Source organism: Neofelis nebulosa, chromosome 1 (genome assembly GCF_028018385.1).
Source record: "Neofelis nebulosa isolate mNeoNeb1 chromosome 1, mNeoNeb1.pri, whole genome shotgun sequence".
Lineage (NCBI taxonomy): Eukaryota > Metazoa > Chordata > Mammalia > Carnivora > Felidae > Neofelis > Neofelis nebulosa.
In genome coordinates, this window is record NC_080782.1 from 150,652,616 (window position 1) to 150,674,608 (window position 21,993).

The 21,993-nt window shown below is 38.8% G+C and overlaps 1 protein-coding gene and 1 pseudogene across 4 annotated transcripts in view; one reads left to right on the forward strand and one right to left on the reverse strand.

Annotated features, from left to right (window-relative positions):
* Positions 1–21,993, forward strand: part of CNOT6 (CCR4-NOT transcription complex subunit 6) — a 77,242-nt gene that overhangs the window by 25,336 nt on the left and 29,913 nt on the right. The window lies entirely within an intron of this gene.
* LOC131489191 (factor in the germline alpha-like) lies at positions 9,507–10,166 on the reverse strand (annotated as a pseudogene).

A 21,993-nucleotide genomic window follows, 5' to 3' on the forward strand; every position in this document is an offset into this window, starting at 1 on the left:
TATGCATCATAGCTTTTCATCATATATGTATAGTCGTACACGTTTATGATTGAAAGATATATACTTATATGATATATACATATAAAATTTTTTAAAAATATATTTGTATATTTACAGTTAAAATATAAAAATATATTGAGACTTTTGATTCAGAATCAGAATAACAGGGATTTTAGTTAACCTTTTCTGTAATTACATGTGTATCTCCTTTAATACTGGGTGTCCTAGTTCTCAGGGACATGGGATGATGGAATTTGAATATCCCGTAATTACTTATTTGGTTATCCCATATTACATTGCAGTCTCAGAATAACAGTACTAAAAATACTACTACTAATATGAGTACCAAAAGCGGGTAAAACTGCTTGGAATATTATTCCCGTTTCCCTCCTCACTCCCATTAAGTAGTTGTTTTCTGTCTATACTGTTAGATAGAGTATGTAGTCATTATATACTATCAGCCTTCCCATTTAACCTGCATAATTCCCCATTTAGACTTTGTTTTGTAGGTAAGTATATATTCAGTGCCTCCCACCAGTTTGTTTATTCCTAATCATTTCGGTTTTCTGGAAGCTTGTTCTCTAGATGTTTCCTTTTAGAAAGGGCTCATGGGAGCAGTATTTTCTGTATTTCTTGCATGTTGATAACAGTTTGTGTCCTTTATATTTGAAAGTCAGTTTGGCTGAATATAAAATTGGTGGCTCACATTTTTTCTTTAAATATTTTATGTATGTTACTTCAGTTTTGCTATGGCCTTGATGCCAGTATAATTTTCTTTCTTTTATTAGTTAGTTGCTCTTTTTGCCTAGATACCCAAAGGATTTTTTTTTTTTTTTACCTGTAATTTTACTGGAATATATCTTGGTGTTGGTTGTTCTATCTTGATATTCTCAAGTACAGTATATAAAGAAAAAAAATTTCAAACTATACATTATTTTTAAAGAAAACCATTTCAGTATAGTTTGGATAATATTTTTTTATTCCAATTCCTTTGTGTTTTTTCAGAGATTTATTCTCTGAATTTGCATATTGGTCTCTTGAATCATTTTTAAAACTTAAAAAAATTAAGGTATAATTTACAGTAAAATAAAAATACCGTAAAATTCACTTTACTGTTGTACAGCTTTTAAAATAAATACACAGTTGTATAACCACGACCACAGTTACAATATGAGCTTTATCACCCCCAGAAAACTTCCCCATGCACCTTTTTTAAGCAGACCTCCTGACTTCCAGCCCCTGGCAGCCACTGATCTAGATTTTTGTTTTTTTAATGACTTTAATTTTTAGAGCTGTTTTAGGTTCTACAGCACATTTGACAAAGTATAGTGCACGACTCCCTCCACCTCCTGACTATCAACATCCTCTACCAGAATTATGCATTTATTACAGTTGATGAACTTGCAGTGACATGTGATCACCAAAAAGTCCATACTTTACATTAGGGTTCACCCTTGGTGTTGTACATTTTACGGGTCTAGACAAATATATAATGGAGTGTATCCACCATTATGAGTCATAGAGAATATTTTTACTGCTCTAAAAGACTTTGGTGCATTGCCAATTCATCCTCCTTTCCCTCTCCTTGAACCCTGGCAACCTGTGATCTTTTTACTGCCTCCATAGTTTTGCCTTTTCCAGAATGTCACATAGTTGGAATCATGTAGTATGTATGTAGCCTTAAAGATTGGCTTCTTTCACTTAATAATATGCATTTAAGTTCCTCCATGTCTTTTCATGGCTTGATAGTTCATTTCTTTTTAGTGCTAAGTAATATTCCATTGTCTGGGTTTACTACAGTTTATTTATCTGTTCATCTACGGAAGGACATCTTTGTTGTTCCAAGTTTTGGCAGTTACGAATAAAGCTGCTATAAACATCCATGTGCAGGTTTTTGTGTGGATGTAAGTTTTCAACTCCTTTGGGTAAATGCCAGGGAGTACAATTGCTGGATCATATGGTAAGAATATGTTTAGTTTTGTAAGAAACTGCTAAACTCTTCCAAAATGTCTATATCATTTTGCATTCCCACTAGCAATGAATGAGACTTCCTATTGCTCCACATCCTTTCCAGCATTTGATGTTGTCAGTGTTCTGTATGTTGACCATTCTAAATGGTATGTGTGGTGGTATCTCATTGTTACTATTTTTAATTTTCATTTACCTGATGACATATGATTAAGAGCATAACTTTTCTTATGCTTATATGCTAAAAAAATCTTTTAATGTTTATTTTTGAGAGAGAGAGTGAGCACTAGTCGGAGAGAGGCAGAGAGAGAGGGAGACAGAGGATCCGAAGTGGGGTCTCCACTCTCAGAACAGAGCCCAATGTGGGGCTTGAATTAATGAACCATGAGATCATGACCTGAGGCAAAGTTGGATGTTTAACTTAACTGAGCCACCTAGGTGCCCTCTTTTGCCCAGTTTTAAATTGGGTTGTTTCCTTATTGTTGAGTTTTAAGAGTTCTTTGTGTATTTGATTGACAGTCCTTTACCAAATAGGTCTTTGCAAATGCCTTCTCCCGGTCTATGACCTGTTTTTTCATTCTCTTGACAGTGGCTTTCACAGAACAGAAGTTATTAATTCTAATGAAGTCCAGCTTATTATTTCTTTCATGGATTGTGCTTTTGGTGTTATAGCTAAAAAGTTATTGCAAACCCAAATCACAATAGATTTTCTTCTGTGCTATCTTCTAGGATTTTTATGGTTTCGTGTTTTACATTTAAGTCTGTGATCCATTTTGAATTCATTTTTATAAAGAGTGTGAGGTATCTACTTTTTTTTTTTTTTGCTTGTGGATATCCAGTTACTCCTGCGCATCTGTTGGAAAAACTTTTCTCCATTGTATTGCCTTTGTTCTTTTGTCAAAGATCAGTTGACTGTATGAATGTATTGGGGTTCTGTTGATCTGTCTATTCTTTTGCCAGTACCACACTGTCTTGATGATTGTAGCTTTAGAGTAAGTCTTGAAGGCAGCTAGCATCAATCCTCCAGCTTCTTCTCCTTCAATTTTGTGTTGATTATTTTGTGATCTTTTGCCTCTGCATATAAGGCTTTAAAATTAGTTTGTCAACATCTACAAAATAACTTGCTGTACTTTCAGTTGAGATTGCATTGAATCTATAGGTCAAGTTGAGAAGAGCTGACATCTTGATAATATTTAATCTTCCTATTGCTGAACATGGAATATCTACCATTTATTTAATTCTTTGATTTCTTTCATCACAGTTTTAGTTTTCCTCATACAGGTCATGTGTATATTTTATTAGATCTGTACATAAGTACAGTAAAACTTTTGTGAGTAACTTGTTCTGTGAGTGTTCTGCAAGATGAACAAACATTTCTAATAAATTTTAACTTGATAAATGAGCAGTGGCTTGCAATATGAGTCCTTCGTGATGCCGAATCTCACATGATCACAGCTGAGCCAAGGGTTCTTGAAATTCACTGATCTACGAATGCTTTGGATTATAAGCATGTTTCTGGAACAAATTATGCTCACAAATCAAGATTTTACTGTATTTCATTTTTGGGGTGCTAATGGTATTGCTGTTTTTAATGTCAAATTCCAATCGTTCATTGCTGATGTATAACAAAACAATTGATTCTGAACCCTTAGTTCTTCATTTATTTGTGATTTTTAAAAATTTCCTCTTTTTGTAAAAGCATACTCTTTTTGTGGTTATTCATCATTAAGTTCTTGGTAGTTTAGTTTTCCTTTACTGAGTTTTTCTAATTCTTATTTATGTTTTTTTTATCATTTCTTAATGTCAAATTTTTAGCTCCGTTTGAAATTATAAGTAGTTTTTTGAGCATGTTTGTGGTATGCTTTCCTTGTCCATAGGGAGTTTAGTTATTCTGGTAACTTTTAAAAAAACTTAATAGCTTCTATGAGATTTGACCATATAACTTTTCTGTTCATTTTTATTTAAACTTCATTTTTCTGAACTTTTAGAAGGTGTAATTCAGGATTGTTTTTCTAACTTTAGAGCTTCCTCTTCTGGTTTTTGCAGAGTGAAACTTTCTGATTCTGTTCCCTGCTCTCATTTTTAGAGAGTGTCCGTGTCCCCCCTGCCCCCCCCCCCCCCAGTGGGGGCCTTGGCTGGCCAGTTTTTGGAATTCCTGGGGTCCAGACTGCTTTTTTGACTTATTGTGAAAACTTTGCTCTCATAATTGAGTTGCACTAAACTCCTCCCAGTTGTGATGATGTTCTCAGATAGGTGCTTCCAGTGGATACTAGCTGGTTTCTCTCATAATCTTTTTTTGTTGCCTTTTTCATGTTGAATTAACTCAGTATTTTTTGTAAAATTGCATTTTATCTCCTTGTTGACTAGTAAGCTATAATTCTTTGTTTAATAATGTCTAATTCTTTAGGGTTAATAATATAAAGTATATCAAGTTATATTCTGTTACTTCATATTTAGTATGAGAGTTTTAACAGTCTGCTTGTTTCTTTTCTCCTGGTGTTTGTGCTGTTGCTGTCATATATTTTCCTTATATGTGTTATAAATCTCACAATATATTGTTATTTTTGCTTTAAACACTGAAGTATTAGGAAAAGTTTTTATTTATCCATGTACTTACTATTTCCAGTGTTGTTGATTCTTTGTGTATAGGCAAGTTTTTTCTGTTCTCATTTTCTGTCTGATTGAAGGACTTCCCCTTAGTATTTCCTGTGGTGGAGGTATGCTTGCTGGTTTGTTCAGGTTTCATGTTTGAAAAGTCTTTTTATTTTGCCTTCTTTTTTGTAAGATAATTTTTCTGGGTATAGAATTCTGGGTTAACAGTTTTCATCTTGAAGTACTTTAAAGATCCTGTTCCATCTTTGTGCTTGCATTGTTTTTGATGAGCAGTCTGCTGTTGTTCTTACCCTTGCCTCTTTTATGTATGTCCCTTTTCTGTGGCTGCTTTAAGATTTTTTCTTTATTACTGGTTTTAAGCAATGTGATTATGATGTACTTTGGTGTCTTTTTTTTTCTTGTGCTTAGGTTTTGTTGAACCTCTTGGATCTGTAGGTTAATAGTTTTCAGAAAATTTGAAAGAGTTTAGGCTACTCTTTAAGTAATTTTTTATATTCTCCCCTCCACTCCCCACCTTTTTTGGAATATAATTACAGTAAAACCTTGGTTTGTGAGTATAATTCGTTCCAGAAACATTCATGTAATCCAAAGAAAGCACTTGTCTATCAAAGCAAATTTCCACATAAGAAATAATGGAAACTCAGATGATTTGTTCCACAACCAAAAATATGCATATAAAAATGACTACAATACTGTAATAAAATACAAAATAATAAAGAAAATACAAAATTATAAAGAAAAATAAACAAATTAACCTGCACTTACCTTTGAAAACCTTCATGACTGATGTGAGGTAGATGAGAGAGGAGGGTTATTGTGTAGGACGACTTCCAGTATCCCTAACGGAATCACTGTTATTTATTGGCTCAATGGAATCTTTTTCTTTTGGTGCAGCTTTAACAAGGAACCTATCCAATGACACTTGGCTTTTGTCATTGAGGATTTCTCAGAAATGGAATATTGTATTATCGTGAAACAGATTCATCACTTGCACTGCCACAGCCTTATTCAGGTGGTGCTTTTTTACAAAATTTTGGACTGTTTCCCACATTTTACACATCTCCCTAATCTCATTTGAAGTGAGGGATTCCTCCGCCTTTTCTCCTCCTTCTCTACAGATGAGATGCACATGTAGACTTCTTACAAAATCTTTCAATTTCGGCCACCCTCATACCTCATTCATGCTTCTGGATGATTTTCTTTTTTTTGTTTTAAATGTTTATTTCTGAGACAGAGACAGAGCATGAGTGGGGGAGGGGCAGAGAGAGAGGGAGACACAGAATCAGAAGCAGGCTCCAGGTTCTGAGCTTTCAGCACAGAACCTGATGTGGGGCTCAAACTCACAAACCGTGAGATCATGACCTGAGCTGAAGTTGGTCGCTCAACTGGCTGAGCCACCCAAGGCGTCCCTCCATGATTTTCTTCTTAACTTCCACTGTAATCATCTCCTTCTTACAGCCTTTCTTTTCAACCTTTTTCTGCATGGGAGCCATTGTATGTGCTCTCATGGATGTTTACTACAGTATAGTATTAATAAACTCTTGTTATATACTGTAGTTAATGTAACTGGCAGTAAGACAGAGGAAAGGGTCCCTGCAGGCAGCCTGACCTAGAATGAAGCAAAGAATTCCTAAGCTTACTCTTTTGTGGAAAAGGACTGTCCATGGGTGCTTTGAAGTGACAAAAAATACACTAGTGCCCTTCCAGCATTCTAAAAGAAATCACTGATTTCTGCAAGCACCACAGCCATGGGAGAGGATCACCCACAATCCTGCAATGAGAGAGAGAAAGAAGAATCATTGGCTCAGTTGTGATCATGTGACGTTCAGTGTCATATACTACTCTTATTGCAAGACATGGCTCGTTTTTCAAGTTAAAATGTGCTAGAAATGTTTACTCATCGGTGCACCTGGGTGGCTCAGTCAGTTAAGCATCTGACTTTGGCTAGGTCATGAACTTGTGGTTCATGAGTTTGGGCGCCATGTCAGGCTCTGTGCTGATAGCTCAGATCCTGGAGCCTGCTTTGGATTCTGTGTCTCCCTCTTTCTCTCTGCCCCTCTCCCACTCATGCTCTGTCTCTCTTCTCTCTCAAAAAATGAATAAACATTAAAAAAAATTTTTTAAAAAGAAATGTTTACTTGTGGAACACTAAGAGAAAAAGTTACTCAGAATCCAAGGTTTTACTGTACTTGTATCTTGAAGTTGCCTTATAGCTCACTAATCCTGTTTATTAATTTGTTCCTTTTTTTCTTTTAGACAGTTTTTATTGCTGTCTTTAATTTCATTAATCTTTACAATATCTAATTTGCTGTTAATCTCATCCAGTAATAGTGTATTTTTCATAACTAGAAGTTAAAAGTGTGTTGTTTTTTTTTTAATCTTCCATGCCTTTACTTAACATTTTGCCTCTACCTTTTTGAGGGTATGTAATACAGTTAAAATAACTTTTAATGTCCTTATTTGCTAATTCTATCTTTTTAGATAGATTGGATTGGTTATTGGATACCAATATTGGATACCAATCCAATAGATTGGATTGGTTATGATTCTTTTTCACTTTCCCTCTACCCATTGCTCTTTTTGTTTCTCTCCTTTTGCATGTCTGGTAGTTTTCTATTAGTCACATTGCATTGTGAATTTTACTTTTTTGGGTGCTTGATGGTTTTGTACTCCTATAAATACTCCTGAGCTTTGTTCTGGGATGCAGTTGAATTATTTGGAAACAGTTTGATTTTTCTCAAGGTCTGCTTTAAGTACTACCTTTCTAAATTCTCTGAATTACGAAATTTTCCATCTGATGGGAACACAAACTATTCCTGGTCCTGTGTGATCTATCTAAGGTTTGTTTCCTCTGCCCTTTTCTGTTTGTCCTCCCCCATCTCTGGTCTCAGATTCTGTTCATATGCATTTGCCGATCATTACTCAGCTGAAGACTCAGGAGGATCTTCAGATCTTTAGAGCTTTCTATCTGTGTAGCTCTCTCTGGCACTTTGCCCTGTGAACTGTAGCCACCTTGATGTCCCTGGACTGACAGCTTCATCTCAATTCACATAGACCACCAGACTCCACTTCGGTTCCATCTCCCCACACCACTCTAAGGAAGCCATCCAGGCACAACTGTCACAAAGGCTCACCTTGTCTATGTCCCATCTGTCAATGATTATTGTCCCGTGCTACTTGATGTCTAATGTCTGAAACTCAATTTTTCATATATTTGTTTGGTTTTTAGTTGTTTTACGTAGGAGGGTAAATCTAGTATGTGTCACTCTTTCTTGCCTAAAATGCAAGTCCATCATAGGTTTTTTTTTTTTTTCAATGTTTGTTTATTTTTGAGACAGTGCAAGTGGGAGAGGGGCAGAGGAGGACAGAGGCTCCAAAGTGGGCTCTGTGCTGACAGCAGGGAGTCTGATGTAGGGCTCAGACCCATGAACTGCAAGGTTATGACCTGAGCTGAAGTTGATTGCTCAACCAGCCAAGCCCCCCGGTGCCCCCATCATAGTTTTTTTTTAAGATTGTGTCTGATAACTCCAATATCCAAATCTCCTGGGAGTTCTGTTTTGTTGTTTTTCTTTTTCTTTTGGTTTTCAATACTTTGATAATTTTCTTTCTTCTTTCTCTCTCTCTCTCTCTCTCTCTCTCTCTCTCTCTCTCTCTCTCTTTCTTTCAGAAAGAGGGAGAGAGTGTGCCTATGCACATGAGCGGGGGAGGGGCAGAGAGAGAATCTTAAGGAGGCTCCACGTGAATCCTGCTGCAGAGCTTGATCTCATAGCTGTGAGATCATGACCTGAGCCAAAATGAAGAGTCAGACACTTACTTGAGCCACCCAGTCACCCCATTTTGGTGATTTTCATTGAGTTCTGGAAATTGTATGAAATGGTAGAATAATTTGATAGTCTGGATGGTGTTCTTTTTCCTTATGGGTGGATTTACTTTTGTCCTTGGGCAGGTAGTCACGGTAGGAGCGACTGACCGTAATCTAATCAAGGATTTATCTCCTTTTGTGTGGTGTTCATTGGGTTGGCTTATTGCAGGTCATACTTACTACATTTATAGATCTTCTTTTTTTTTTTTTTTTTTAAGTTTATTTATTTATTTTTGAGAGAAAGTATGAGCATGAGCAGGGGAGGGGCAGAAAGAGATAGCAGGAGAGAGAGAGTCCCAAGCAGGCTCTGCGCTGTCAGCATGGGAGCCCTATGCGGGGCTTGAACTCACAAACTGTGAGATCATGACCTGAGCTTAACCAACTGAGCCATCCAGGCGCACCCTCCCCCCCCCCCCCCCCATTTATAGATCCTAACTAGAATCTTGATGATTTAGCAGGGTCTTCTGTGATGGTTCCCGAATTCCTGTGTTGTTTCCCCAGCGGTGGAAGAGGGATTAAAGCTTTGCTTAGCACCTCAGCCTCTCTGCTTTTGCCTCATCTACTTGCCTTAGCTGCTTGTGATTCTGCATATTTTGCCAAAGGTAATGTGGGACCTGTCCTACCTGGTACTTCTCTTCTGAGCTCTTTGTCTCTCATCTCTTTGCTGCCTTGGTAGTTCTCTGGTGCTTTCAAATTCATTTTTGTGTTTTGTACCCAGTTTTCATCTAGTTTTTCTTTCCTTCAGTAGGGTGGTTGGTCAACAGCAAATTATTTTGTTGTTACAGGAAGCTGAAATTCAGATATATACACATTTTTAAATTCTACGTAAAGAATCTGCAGATAACAAACAACTTTCATGTTCCTCTTGTTCTTCCATTGTGTTGTGGCAGCACTGTGACTGCCTGCTTTTGAGATACATCTGTAGCCCAGAACAGGTACTTGTTCCAGGCCCTTGAGGCGGCAGTGCAGGTAGGGAGAGAGATACTGACCAGAGTCACACTAAGGAACCTTCCAGGATATAGGAACTTAGGTCTGGACTCCTTGGGAGTCTTTTTTTTTTTTTTTAAACTTTCAAGACTGCATGTGTCTCTAGGAGGTAGGCCTGGTCTGGCCTTTTCACTTTGCATACTTGGGGAAGCCTGTGACTCAGGACTTCCACTTCTAAGAATCTGTCCAAACTCCTGGTTGGGGAGATCTCTCCAGTACTAGACATCATGCTCTGGCGACTAAGTGTATGCTGATTCACCACTGCTACCATCTGCCCCAGGCCTTTCCTCCTCATTCTTCAAGCCCACAATACAGCTGGCATATTGGGTGTTGTTTCTCGATAGATTTCTAGCCAAGGATATATGTGGTTCAGAAGTATTGTTGCTATAGTTCTGGTGATCTGGATTTTCTTCTGAATCTTTGGCTCTTTTGAAAATATCACTGGGAACTTACATGTATTCAGTTGCACCTTTAAGGATATCAGCTTTGCTATGCTTCCTACTCTGGGGAAGAAATAGCACAAGTGCCTTCAGTTTGGCAAAACCAAAGTTCAGATTTTTTTATCCGCTCATACTCTTTGGTGTTGGCCACGTGCTCCTGCTCCAGCACCAGTTGGAGGTAACCACTTGAACTGGCAGATGGTGGCCAGCTAGGGCAGCGGCTCAGACTGCTCCCACAGCATGTCCTCCAGCACCTTTGCCTGCTGAGCACCCAGGAGAGTGGGTGCAGGGGCCATGGAGGGTGGGGGGTCCTCCTTGATAGTTTTTAAATGATCTATAAATCAGGTGCCTTTAGCTGTAGGGTCACACATTAGCCTTTTCTAGTTTGTGACATTTTCTGACATTTTGAAGGCTTCAGTTGAGTTTGAGTCTAGTTTGAGTAAGCTTTCTTCATGTTTTTCCATGGAGAGTGGTAGACCATGTTGCTCAAATTCTGGATCAGGTTCTTCTGATTTTCTTTTTTAAAATTTTTTAAAATTAACATCCAAGTTAGCGTATAGTGCAACAGTGATTTCCGGAGCAGATTCCTTAATGCCCCATACCCATTTAGCCCACATCCCCCCTCCCACAACCCCTCTAGTAACTGTCTGTTCTCCATATTTAAGAGTCTTTTATGTTTTCTCCCCCTCCCTGTTTTTATATTACTTTTGCTTCCCTTCCCTTGTGTTCATCTGTTTTGTATCTTAAATTCCTCATATGAGTGAAGTCCTATGATATTTGTCTTTCTCTGACTAATTTCACTTAGCATAGTACCCTCTAGTTCCATCCACGTAGTTGCAAATGGCAAGGTTTCATTCTTTTTGATTGCCGAGTAATACTCCATTGTGTGTGTGTGTGTGTGTGTGTGTGTGTGTGTGTGTGTGTGTGTATACATACATACATACACACACACACACACACACACACACACACGCATCTTCTTTATCCATTCATCCATCGATGAACATTTGGGCTCTTTCCATACTTTGGCTATTGTTGATAGTGCTGCTAGAAACATTGGGGTGCATATGTCCCTTTGAAACAGCACACCTGTATCCCTTGGATAAATACCTAGTAGTGCAATTGCTGGATTGTAGGGTAGTTCTATTTTTAATTTTTTGAGGAACCTTCATATTGTTTTCCAGAGTGGCTGCACCAGTTTGCATTCCCACCAGCAGTACAAAAGAGATCCTCTTTCTCCACATCCTCGCCAACATCTCTTGTTGCCTGAGTTGTTAATGTGAGCCATTCTGACAAGGGTGAGGTGGGATCTCATTGTGGTTTTGATTTGTATTTCCCTAATGATGAGTGATGTTGAACATTTTCATGTGTCAGTTGGCCATCTGGATGTCTTCTTTGGAGAAGTGTCTGTTCATGTCTTTTGCCAATTTCTTCACTGGATTATTTGTTTTTTGGGTGTTGAGTGCGATAAGTTCTTTATAGATTTTGGATACTAACCCTTTATCTGATATGTCATTTGCAAATATCTTCTCCCATTCTGTCGGTTGCCTTTTCATTTTGCTGATTATTTCCTTTGCTGTGCAGAAGCCTTTTATTTTGATGTCCCAGTAGTTCATTTTTGCTTCTGTTTCCCTTGCCTCCACAGACGTGTTAAGTAAGAAATTGCTGCAGCAAAGATCAAAGAGATTTTTGCCTGCTTTTTCCTCGAGGATTTTGATGGCTTCCTGTCTCACATTGAGGTCTTTCATCCATTTTGAGTTTATTTTTGTGTATGGGGAAGAAAGTGGTCCAGGTTCATTTTTCTCCATGTCACTGGCCAGCTTTCCCACCACCATTTACTGAAGAGACTGTCTATTCCATTGGATATTCTTTCCTGCTTTGTCAAAGATTAGTTGGCCATATGTTTGTGAGTCTATTTTTGGGTTCTGTATTCTGTTCCATTGGTCTGAGTGCCTGTTTTTGTGCCAGTATGATTTTTTTTTTTAATGTTTATATTTGAGAGAGAGAGAGAGAGAGAAAGCATGCATGAGTGAGGGTGGGGGGCAGAGAGAGAGGGAACAGAGGATCCAAAGCAGGCTCTGCACTGACAGCAGAGAGAGCTCGGCATGGGGCTCGAACTCATGAACTGTTAGATCATGACCTGAGCTGAAGTTGGACGCTTTATTGACAAAGCCACCTAGGCGTCCCAAGTTCTTCTGAATTTTTTTTTTTTTTAATTTTTTTTTTTTTCAACGTTTTTTAATTTATTTTTGGGACAGAGAGAGACAGAGCATGTACGGGGGAGGGGCAGAGAGAGAGGGAGACACAGAATCGGAAACAGGCTCCAGGCTCCGAGCCATCAGCCCAGAGCCCGACGCGGGGCTCAAACTCACGGACCGTGAGATCGTGACCTGGCTGAAGTCGGACGCTTAACCGACTGCGCCACCCAGGCGCCCCTCTTCGGAATTTTTTAAAGATAGTATTACATTTAGCTCTTTTCGGTAATTGTGGTAAGTGTAACTCCAGAGTCAAGTAGCTTTCAGAATGTTAACAGCTTGTGCAGCTGTCCACCCTCTCGGTGACCCTGATGTCTACTCTAGGGAAGTCTAGACTGGGGACAGGTAAACAAGAGAGGAGGGAAACTCAAGTGGAGGCAGGACATGTACAATACTAGTTTTGAGGCCATCACTAACTTACTGGAAATCACTTACATGTTATTCATTTACTCTGAGACTTCTGATGTGGAAGGTGATGAAACATAAGGTTTCAGGAATCTTACAGGCTATAGAAGACTCCCACAAGAAGATAATTATAAAACCATGATAAATACAGGACAGAAAGCTTGACCTATTATCTTTTCTTTAAGACGGTCTTAGCCAGCTTGGCAGGATCAGGGAAAACATCCTAGAATAGCTGACTATTGAGTTAATGATACTAGCCAGGGGAAAGTGGAGTTAAGGACATCACAGGAAAAGGGGACATGGAGAATATAAAGTATACAGTGGAAGTCTCCCTTTCATCCCTCTTTTCCCGTTATACCTCCCAGCATGCACACACGTATGCATTCATATACAGGGTTATTAGTTTCTTTTATACACCTCTGGAGTCCTTCCATACATATGTAAATACAAATATAGTTTCTTATTCCACATCATATTAAAAAAATTTTTTTTTAATGTGTATTCATTAAATATCTCTGAGAGAGAGACAGAACATGAGCAGGGGAGGGGCATAGAAAGAGGGAGACACAGAATCTGAAGCAGGCTTCAGGCTCTGAGCTGTCAGCACAGAGCCCAACGCAGAGCTCGAACCTACAAACTGTAAGATCATGACCTGAACTGAAGTCGGATACTTAACCAACCGAGCCACCCAGGTGCCCCTACACCTTATTTTTAATTCAAAAGATAGTATATTATGTACAAATTTCTGCACTTTGCTTTTTTTCCCATGTAACATTGTACTGTGGAGAGATTCTAAATAATAGTTCTCTTATCACTGTAATTTTTCCTCCCTCCTTCCCTCCCCCTCTTTCCCTCCCCCTCTTTCCCTCCTTCCCTCTCTCTCTCTCTCCTTCCCTCCTTCCCTCCTTCCCTCTCCCTCCTTCCCTCCTTCCCTCTCCCTCCTTCCCTCCTTCCCTCTCCCTCCTTCCCTCCTTCCCTCTCCTTCCTTCCCTCTCCCTCCTTCCCTCCTTCCCTCTCCCTCCTTCCCTCCTTCCCTTTCCCTCCTTCCCTCCTTCCCTCCTTCCCTCCCCCTCCTTCCCTCCTTCCCTCTCCCTCCTTCCCTCCTTCCCTCTCCCTCCTTCCCTCCTTCCCTCTCCCTCCTTCCCTCTCCCTCCTTCCCTCCTTCCCTCTCCCTCCTTCCCTCCTTCCCTCTCCCTCCTTCCCTCCTTCCCTCTCCCTCCTTCCCTCCTTCCCTCTCCCTCCTTCCCTCCTTCCCTCTCCCTCCTTCCCTCTCCCTCCTTCCCTCCTTCCCTCTCCCTTTTTCCCTCCCCCTCCTTCCCTCCTTCCTTCTCCCTCCTTCCCTCTCCCTCCTTCCCTCTCCCTTCTCCCTCCTCCCCTCTCCCTCCTTCCCTCTCCCTCCTTCCCTCTCCCTTCTCCCTCCTTCCCTCTCCCTCCTTCCCTCCTTCCCTCTCCCTCCTTCCCTCCTTCCCTCTCCCTCCTTCCCTCCTTCCCTCTCCTTCCTTCCCTCTCCCTCCTTCCCTCTCCCTCCTTCCCTCTCCCTCCTTCCCTCTCCCTCCTTCCCTTTCCCTCCTTCCCTCCTTCCCTCTCCCTCCTTCCCTCCTTCCCTCTCCCTCCTTCCCTCCTTCCCTCTCCTTCCTTCCCTCTCCCTCCTTCCCTCCTTCCCTCTCCCTCCTTCCCTCTCCCTTTTTCCCTCCCCCTCCTTCCCTCCTTCCCTCTCCCTCCTTCCCTCTCCCTTCTCCCTCCTTCCCTCTCCCTTCTCCCTCCTTCCCTCTCCCTCCTTCCCTCTCCCTCCTTCCCTCTCCCTCTCCCTTCCCATTTTCCAGAGAGAGAAAGAAAGAATCTCAAGTAGGCTCCATGTGTGTAGCCCGATGAAGGGCTCAAGGCACCCCTGTAACTTATTTAAGTAGTACTATATTGATGGTCAGTCTATGACAAACCACTGCTACAGTGAATAACCTTGTAGATTGTTTTGCATCCTTTCTAATGTATATGTAGGTCAAAAGGGTATATGTGTTTATAATTTTGACAGATGATAGTTCGCAACTTTTTTCAATAATGAAATTCAGAATCAACTTATCTGGTCCTGGCATTTTTATCATGATCATGTTGTTTTATAAATTAGGGTGATTTGTAGGATACTTTTTTTTTTTTTTTAATGTTTGCTTATTTATTTTTGAGAGAGAAAGAGAGCACAAGCAGGGAGGGGCAGAAAGAGAGGGAGACACAGAATCTGAAGCAGGCTCCAGGCTCTGAGCTATCAGTGCAGTGCCTAATGTGGGTCTCAAACTCACAAACTGTAATATGACCTGAAGTCGGATGCTTAATCAACTTAGCCACCCAGGCTTCCCTATAGGATGTCTTTCCATTTGTTTTTTTTGTAGAAGTCCTATATACTTCTTGGTAGATTTATTCATAGGTATTTTACCTTCTGGTTCTTCTTATGAATAGAATCTTCTGTTACTTTTCCATCTAATTATTGTATACATGCAAATTGTTTTGCATATGTTATTTTGTGCTTTGTTCTCTGTTATGCTATAAACTGTTTTATGTAACTGTTTTATTGAGATATAATTCACATATCTATAATTCATTAAAGTGCACAGTCAGTGGGTTTTCGTTTATTCACAGATGTGCAACCATTATCACATTCACTTTTAAAACATTTTTAGCACCCCAAAAGAAACCCTATACTCATTAGCAGTCACTTCCCATTTCCTTCCGGTCCCCTAGCCCTAGGTAGCCAGTAGTTTATTTTCTACATCTATAGATTTGCCTGTTCCAAACATTTTCTTGTGGTCTTTGTGACTGCCTTCTTAATACTTAGGATAATGTTTTCAAGATTCATCTGTGTTGTAGCATGTATTAGTACTTCATTCCTTTTAGTGGCTGAATAATGTTCCATGTGTGGATATCATTGTATTTATTTATCTGTGTAAAAACACACTCCTGTGTGTCTTGTCTACTCTCAGTACTCTACTACAATACTACTTTACTTCAACACTGGATGTGCCGGTTTTCTACACTTAAAGCAATTCTGTGACACCACCTCAGCTGGGTGTCACAGAACTCAATTCTGACACTAGTGTTGGGTACCACAAGTTAAGGGTTCAGTCCCATGGAACTGCTCCCCTCAACTTCAGACACTAGTCACAAGTCCAGGTTATCTTGTGCTTTCAGTTGAGGAGCTACAAATCCGGAGGTTCCCAGGATCATCCTCTCCTTGGGTTTAATTAATTTGCTATTATCAGCTCACAGAACCAGGAGAAGAGTTTACTTACTAGATTACTGGCTTATTATAAAAACTCAGGAACAGCCAATGGAAGAGATCCCATAGAGCAAGGTGTAGGGAACAGGTGAGAAACTTCCATGCTCTTTCCAGACCCCTCACCTTCCCCATACCTCCCTGTGTTCCCTACTCTTGAAAGCTCAGAACTCCATAGTTAACAGATTCCCTCAGAGGCTTCATTAGGCACGGTCGATTAAATCTGGTGATTGATACAACTTCTCCCCCCTCTCTTCTCCCTGGTGGTTGGGGATGGGGGCTGGTGGGGACTGAAAATTTCAATTCTCTAATCCTGCTTGGTGTCCCTGGCAACAAGTCCCCATTTATGGGGGCATTAAAAAGTCACCTCATTTAAGGTTAAACTCTGGTGTCCTTGAAAGGAGCACCTGTAATAAAAGACACCTTTACTGTTTTAATCACTTCAGAAATTCCAAGGATTTTAGGAGCTCCATTCTGGAAACAGAGATGAAGATCAAATGTATATTTTTTGTTGTAAATCAAAGCATCACAGATTGTTTCTACTTTTTGGCTCTAAGAATAATACTGCTGTGAACATTTGTGTACAAGTTTCTTTGTGGGCATTTTCATTTCTGTCAGGTAGGTACTTAGGAGTGGAATTACTAGATCATATGGTAATGTTTAACTTTTTGAGTAACTGCCAGACTGTTCTGAAAGTTTCTGCATCATTCTACATTCTAAACCGCCTTGTACAAGGGTTACAATTTCTCCACTCCTTGGCAACAATTGTTACATATGTCTTTTTGATTTAGCCATCTTAGTGGGCATGAAAGAAGTATTGTGGCTTTGATTAGGGTTTCCTTGATGGTTCATGAAATCGAGCATCTTTGCATGTATTTATTGACCATTTACTTATCTTCCTTGGAGATGATACAAGCTTTTGATAGAAAAAGTATGTAATGAGTGGATGGGGGAAATGTACAATGATGGTCTATTTCACTTTCATTGTAGGCAATCAAGTTCAAAAGCAAAACATGCAGTTAAAACTAAGATTTGTAACCTTTAATGTTTTTAGAATCTCTGTTAATCTTAGATCAGTTTTAGAAAATCTTTTATAGCAAACAAAAGTTTTATGGTTCTATCATTTTTTATTTTTTTCTTTTTTTTTTTTTTTAAATCACATTAAGGAATCATGTATAGTTTAATTTTGTTTCCTGTTTGTTTGTTTTTTTTTTTTATATTAACATGAATGTGATATAATGGTAGTTACACCAGGTGATGGGATTTGGTATTTTTAAACAGTGTTGAATTATATAATAAGCATGTTCATTTAAAAATAAATTTATTAGGGGCGCCTGGGTGGCTCGGTTGAGCGACCGACTTCGGCTCAGGTCATGATCTCACGGTTTGTGAGTTCAAGCCCTGCATCGGGCTCTGTGCTGACAGCTCAGAACCTGGAGCTTGCTTCTGATTCTGTATCTCCCTCTCTCTCTGCCCCTCCCCCACTCATGCTCTGTCTCTCTCTGTCTCAGAAATAAATAAATGTTAAAAATTTTTTTTTAAATAATAATAAAAATAAATTTATTAACAGGGCACCTAGCTGGCTCAGTCATTTGACTCTTGATCTTGAAGTTGTGAGTTCAAGCCCCATGTTGGGTGTGGAGATTACTTAAAAATAAAATCTTTAAAAAATGAAGTTAGAAAAGTGCAAAAGGTGTAACCGGTTCAGATGTTACTGACTGAGGTTTGCAACAAACATTTCCTTTTATTAAGGTCAGTTAACCAGATGGTGGAGCTCCTTAGTGGTAGAGCACAGACTATTGTGAGTCCCCTTACCTGAGTTCAGCCCTTTCTTCATCTGCATCACACCACCTCCACTGTCATTCTGTTTTAAGCCTGATATTCTCACCTTTCTTTGTTCTTTTGCCTTTTTCCTAATACTCGTCTCAGTCTTTGCATTCTCGGGTTCTAGGCTTTTTACCTCCAGGTCTAATCTTCTTTTACTTAAACTAGATCTCTTTAATTTGAACAAGCGACATTCTTTCCTTGCATTTAAGACCTGAATTCTTTCCCACCAAAGTTTGATGAGGGTACCTTTGCAGATGTGTTTTCTGTTTTCCTTCACGGATTGAAACTGCCATTTGTTAACTCACATGCCCTGTTAAGGCCGTTTCCTTCCCCATCAACTTTGCTATTTTTAAATTAAGCACTATCAATGGATTTAATCTGCCAAATGTTCTCCTTAGTGCCCTTCATGTAATTTAATCAGGTCTCTCTTCTTCTTCTTAATCCAATTTGCCATTCTCACAGCACAGTCCTCTTCCTTTTGTGAAGTTTACCTTACCGTGACCCCGAAATCCTGGTCTTTAACTTCACCAGGAGTTGCGAGTGGGGAAAATTTCAAATGGCCACCATTTCCAGTTACAGTGGATTCTTGTTATTCACAGTAGTTATGCTCTATATGGTCACCTTGAGCTTGGAATTAGCAAGTACTGAAGCATTGCTCCGAGAGGAGATACATGGTTAGGTTCCTGTGAACCTCTAGTTACAACACTTTTCATCAACTAGTCAATACATAAGCTTGTTTTATGTGTGTTTATGTTTAAAGACACCTTATTTAATGTATATTGTCAACTCATTAACCTTGAACTCTTGGACACTAACGAATGCCTGAGGGAAACTTAGCTCAAACACTAGACACCTCACAACCTTGCAGCTGGCATTTCAGCCCCATGCTTTGGGGCCATTTAAAACCTCAAATTCACCCACAAAAAGCACAAATATGCAAAAAACAAATATGCAAAAACAAATATAGCACTAAATTATGAAGAAGACACTTGTTCACATTGTGAAAAGTGGAGCAAGAAGCCAGAGTGTTACCTTGTTGGACCTCATCTGGGAACTGTTCTGGGTGACTACAGTTTTTTGCTTCTCTGTGCATGTTTATGAATGAGTGTGACAGAAATACAAGAATTGCATTTGGAGTTACAAGTAAACTGGAGGGGATAGGGGAATTCATAGATACAGAATCTGGGAATAATGGAGATAAGTATAATTCCCTTTTCTTCTAAAATGTCAGTTTTAAAGATTCAAGTCAAGATGTTTTCTTCCTTGCTTTCTCTAAATCTGCAAATGTAGAGGTAGCAATTTTGATTTCTTCATAGGGATGTTAATTATACCTGGTCCCTAGAGTTTGCTAATCGCCCTTCTGATTTGAGGGAACACTAGTTAGATTCCCCCTGTCTCTTAGTATTTAACAAATAAAGGATTCTGGATATGTTAGAATGAAATTACTTCTCAAAACACAGCTCTTAATTTAGGTCAGGATAATCTCAGCATTTCTCAAGCCACAAAGCTGCTTAAAATTGAATGCACATTTTTGGATGCAGAGGAATGTACAATTTTATGGAGAAGTAAATATCCTCAGAATTTCAAAAGGTGACTCTCTTTTATTCTCAAAAATTAGGAACCTTAATTTCTTAGGTTACATAGTTCTACCAGTAGAGTTTTAATCTAATTGAGGAATTGTGATGGGGCAAAGGATATTCACACTTAAAATTTTTAGTAGCTATTTCAGGATTGGTTTCAAAATATAGTTGTGTTTTTCCCCATAATTAATGAAGGTGTCTCAACCCTCTTAGCCTTGTGAATATTGGATACTAATCTTATTTTGTTATTTGCATAAGTAGAAGTGAATTCTTTGTTTAAATTTGCATATGTTTTATTGTTGAAATAAACATTTTTTTATAACTAACCCTTTTTTCTTGAGGACTTTATATTTACTGTTCTGTCCCCACACCAGCATACTAGTCACTGAAAGTTGACCGAATAAATGAATGTTATCTCTCTCTTTGTTTTTGTTTTTGTTTTTTTTGTTTTTGTTTTTGTTTTTTTAAGAGAGAGAGCGGGCACTCATGCAGGGAATGGCTGAGGGAGAGGGATAGAATCTGAAGCAGGCTCCATGTCCAGCGTGGAGCCCTTTGCAGATCTGTGCACGGAGCCTTATGTGGGGCTCAGTCTCACAACCGCGAGATCATGACCTGAGCCGAAATCAAGAGTTGGATGCTTACCTGACTGAGCCACCTGGGTGTCCCTGAATATTATCTCTTTGGCTGCTGTACTTGTTGGCATCTCCACATTAGAGAGGTTTTAAATTTTAATGTACTCAAACCTGACAGTTTTTGGAATCTTGGGTTTATGTTTAGAAATAATCTCTTCCATTACTTTTCTGGTTTTTTGGCATTTAGAAATTTATTTGTGTTACTTATCTGTGTATGGTAGAGATCTGATTCCTCCTTTCCCTCTCCCTTAAATCTTGTATGATTGATTTATTTAATACATGACTCCTTATACTTGATTAAAATTTTTTTTTAATGTTTATTTTTGAGAGACAGACAGGAGTGGGGGCAGAGAGACAGGAATAGAGAGAGAATCCCAAGCAGGCCCTGCACTGTCAGTGCAGAGTCCAGTGCAGAGTCTGAACCCACAAACCATGAGATCATGACCTGAGCCAAAATGAAGAGTTGGATGCTTAACCAACTGAGCCACCCAGCCCCTCATCCTTTCTTCTTGGTTTTCTTTCTGCCTACTTTCTTGAGAATTAATTTTGTATCCTTCCTATTAAGTTGAAGTATAAAAATGTATTTCTCAAGCCCTTCTACCTTTTTTTGTTAAGTGTTATCTTGAGGCTGAAACATATGTTAAGACATGTACCCAATAAGTAGTTTGTGATATTTTAAGTGCTTTATTTATTTATATTGAATATTAGCTGTGTGCTTTAGTTTTATGAACTGAAAAGTAAATAAATTTGTTTTACAAATAGGAAATGATGTAGTTTCTACTGTAATTATTACACAGTAAGGAAAAATACTTTCTTAGACCAAGATAGATTTTATTGCATAGCTGTATTGATTTAAGTTGACATGTAATAATCAGTATGTATGCAAAGTGAATAATGTGATATATTTGGACATCTATACATCCTTGAAACCATCACCACATTCAAGAGACATATCTGTCATTCCCCTGAATTTGTCATTCCTTTCTCTACCTCCTTCATTTCTGTCCCTTCCCCCAATCCCAGGTAATCGCTGTTCTGTTTTCTTTAACCATAGGATTGGTTTACGTTTTGTAGAATTTTTATTTAAAAGAAGTAATACAGTATGTACTTTTTGTTGTTGTTGTTTAGTTTTGCTACTTATTTTGATATTCATCCATGCAGTTGATTTTTAATAGTTCATACTTTTTATTACTGAGTAGTATCCTATTATTTGTATATGCCAGCATTTATTTATCCATTTCTTTGTTGATGAAAATATTTGATAATTTCTACAAATAAAGCTTTATGTACACTTCTTTATAGAGGATATAACTTTCATTTTTCTTGGGCAAATACCAAAGAATGAAATTGATCATAAGGTAGGTAAGGTTTAACTTTTTAAAAACCTCAAACTAGGGGGTGCCTGGGTGGCTCAGTCAGTTAAGCATCCGACTTCAACTCAGGTCACGATCTCACGGTCCGTGAGTTCGAGCCCCGCGTCGGGCTCCAGGCTGATGGCTCGGAGCCTGGAGCCTGCTTCCGATTCTGTGTCTCCCTCTCTCTCCGCCCCTCCCCTGTTCATGCTCAATCTCTCTCTGTCTCAAAAATAAATAAACGTTAAAAAAAAAATTAAAATAAAAACCTCAAACTATTTTGCAAAGAGGTTGTCTCATTTTACATTCTTACTACATATCTTTGATCCATATCCTCACCAACACTTGTCAGGTCTTTTTAATTTTAGCCACTCTTCTGGGTTTGTAGTGGTATCTCATTGTGGTTTTAATTTTCATTTCCCTAATGATGCTGATGTTGAGCATTTTTTCATATGATTATTTACCAGTTGTATGTCTTCTTTGGTGAAGTGTCTATTTAGGTGTTTTTCCTGTTTTGAAAATTGGATTGTTATTACTGAGTTTTGAGAGTTCTTTATATAATTTCTAAAATCAGGTAGTTTTAGTCTTCCAGCTTCTTTTTCAAAGTTGTTTTGAATTTTATAAGGCCTTTAAATTTCCATGCAAAATTTAGAATCCATTTGCCAGTTTCAGACATGCTGGTATTTTGATGGTGATTGTGTTGACTCTAAACCAATTTGGGGGAGATCTAATATCTTAACAACATTAAATCTTCTGATCTGTGAACACTGTATATATCTCTGCTTCTTTAGGACTTCTTTACTTTCTTTC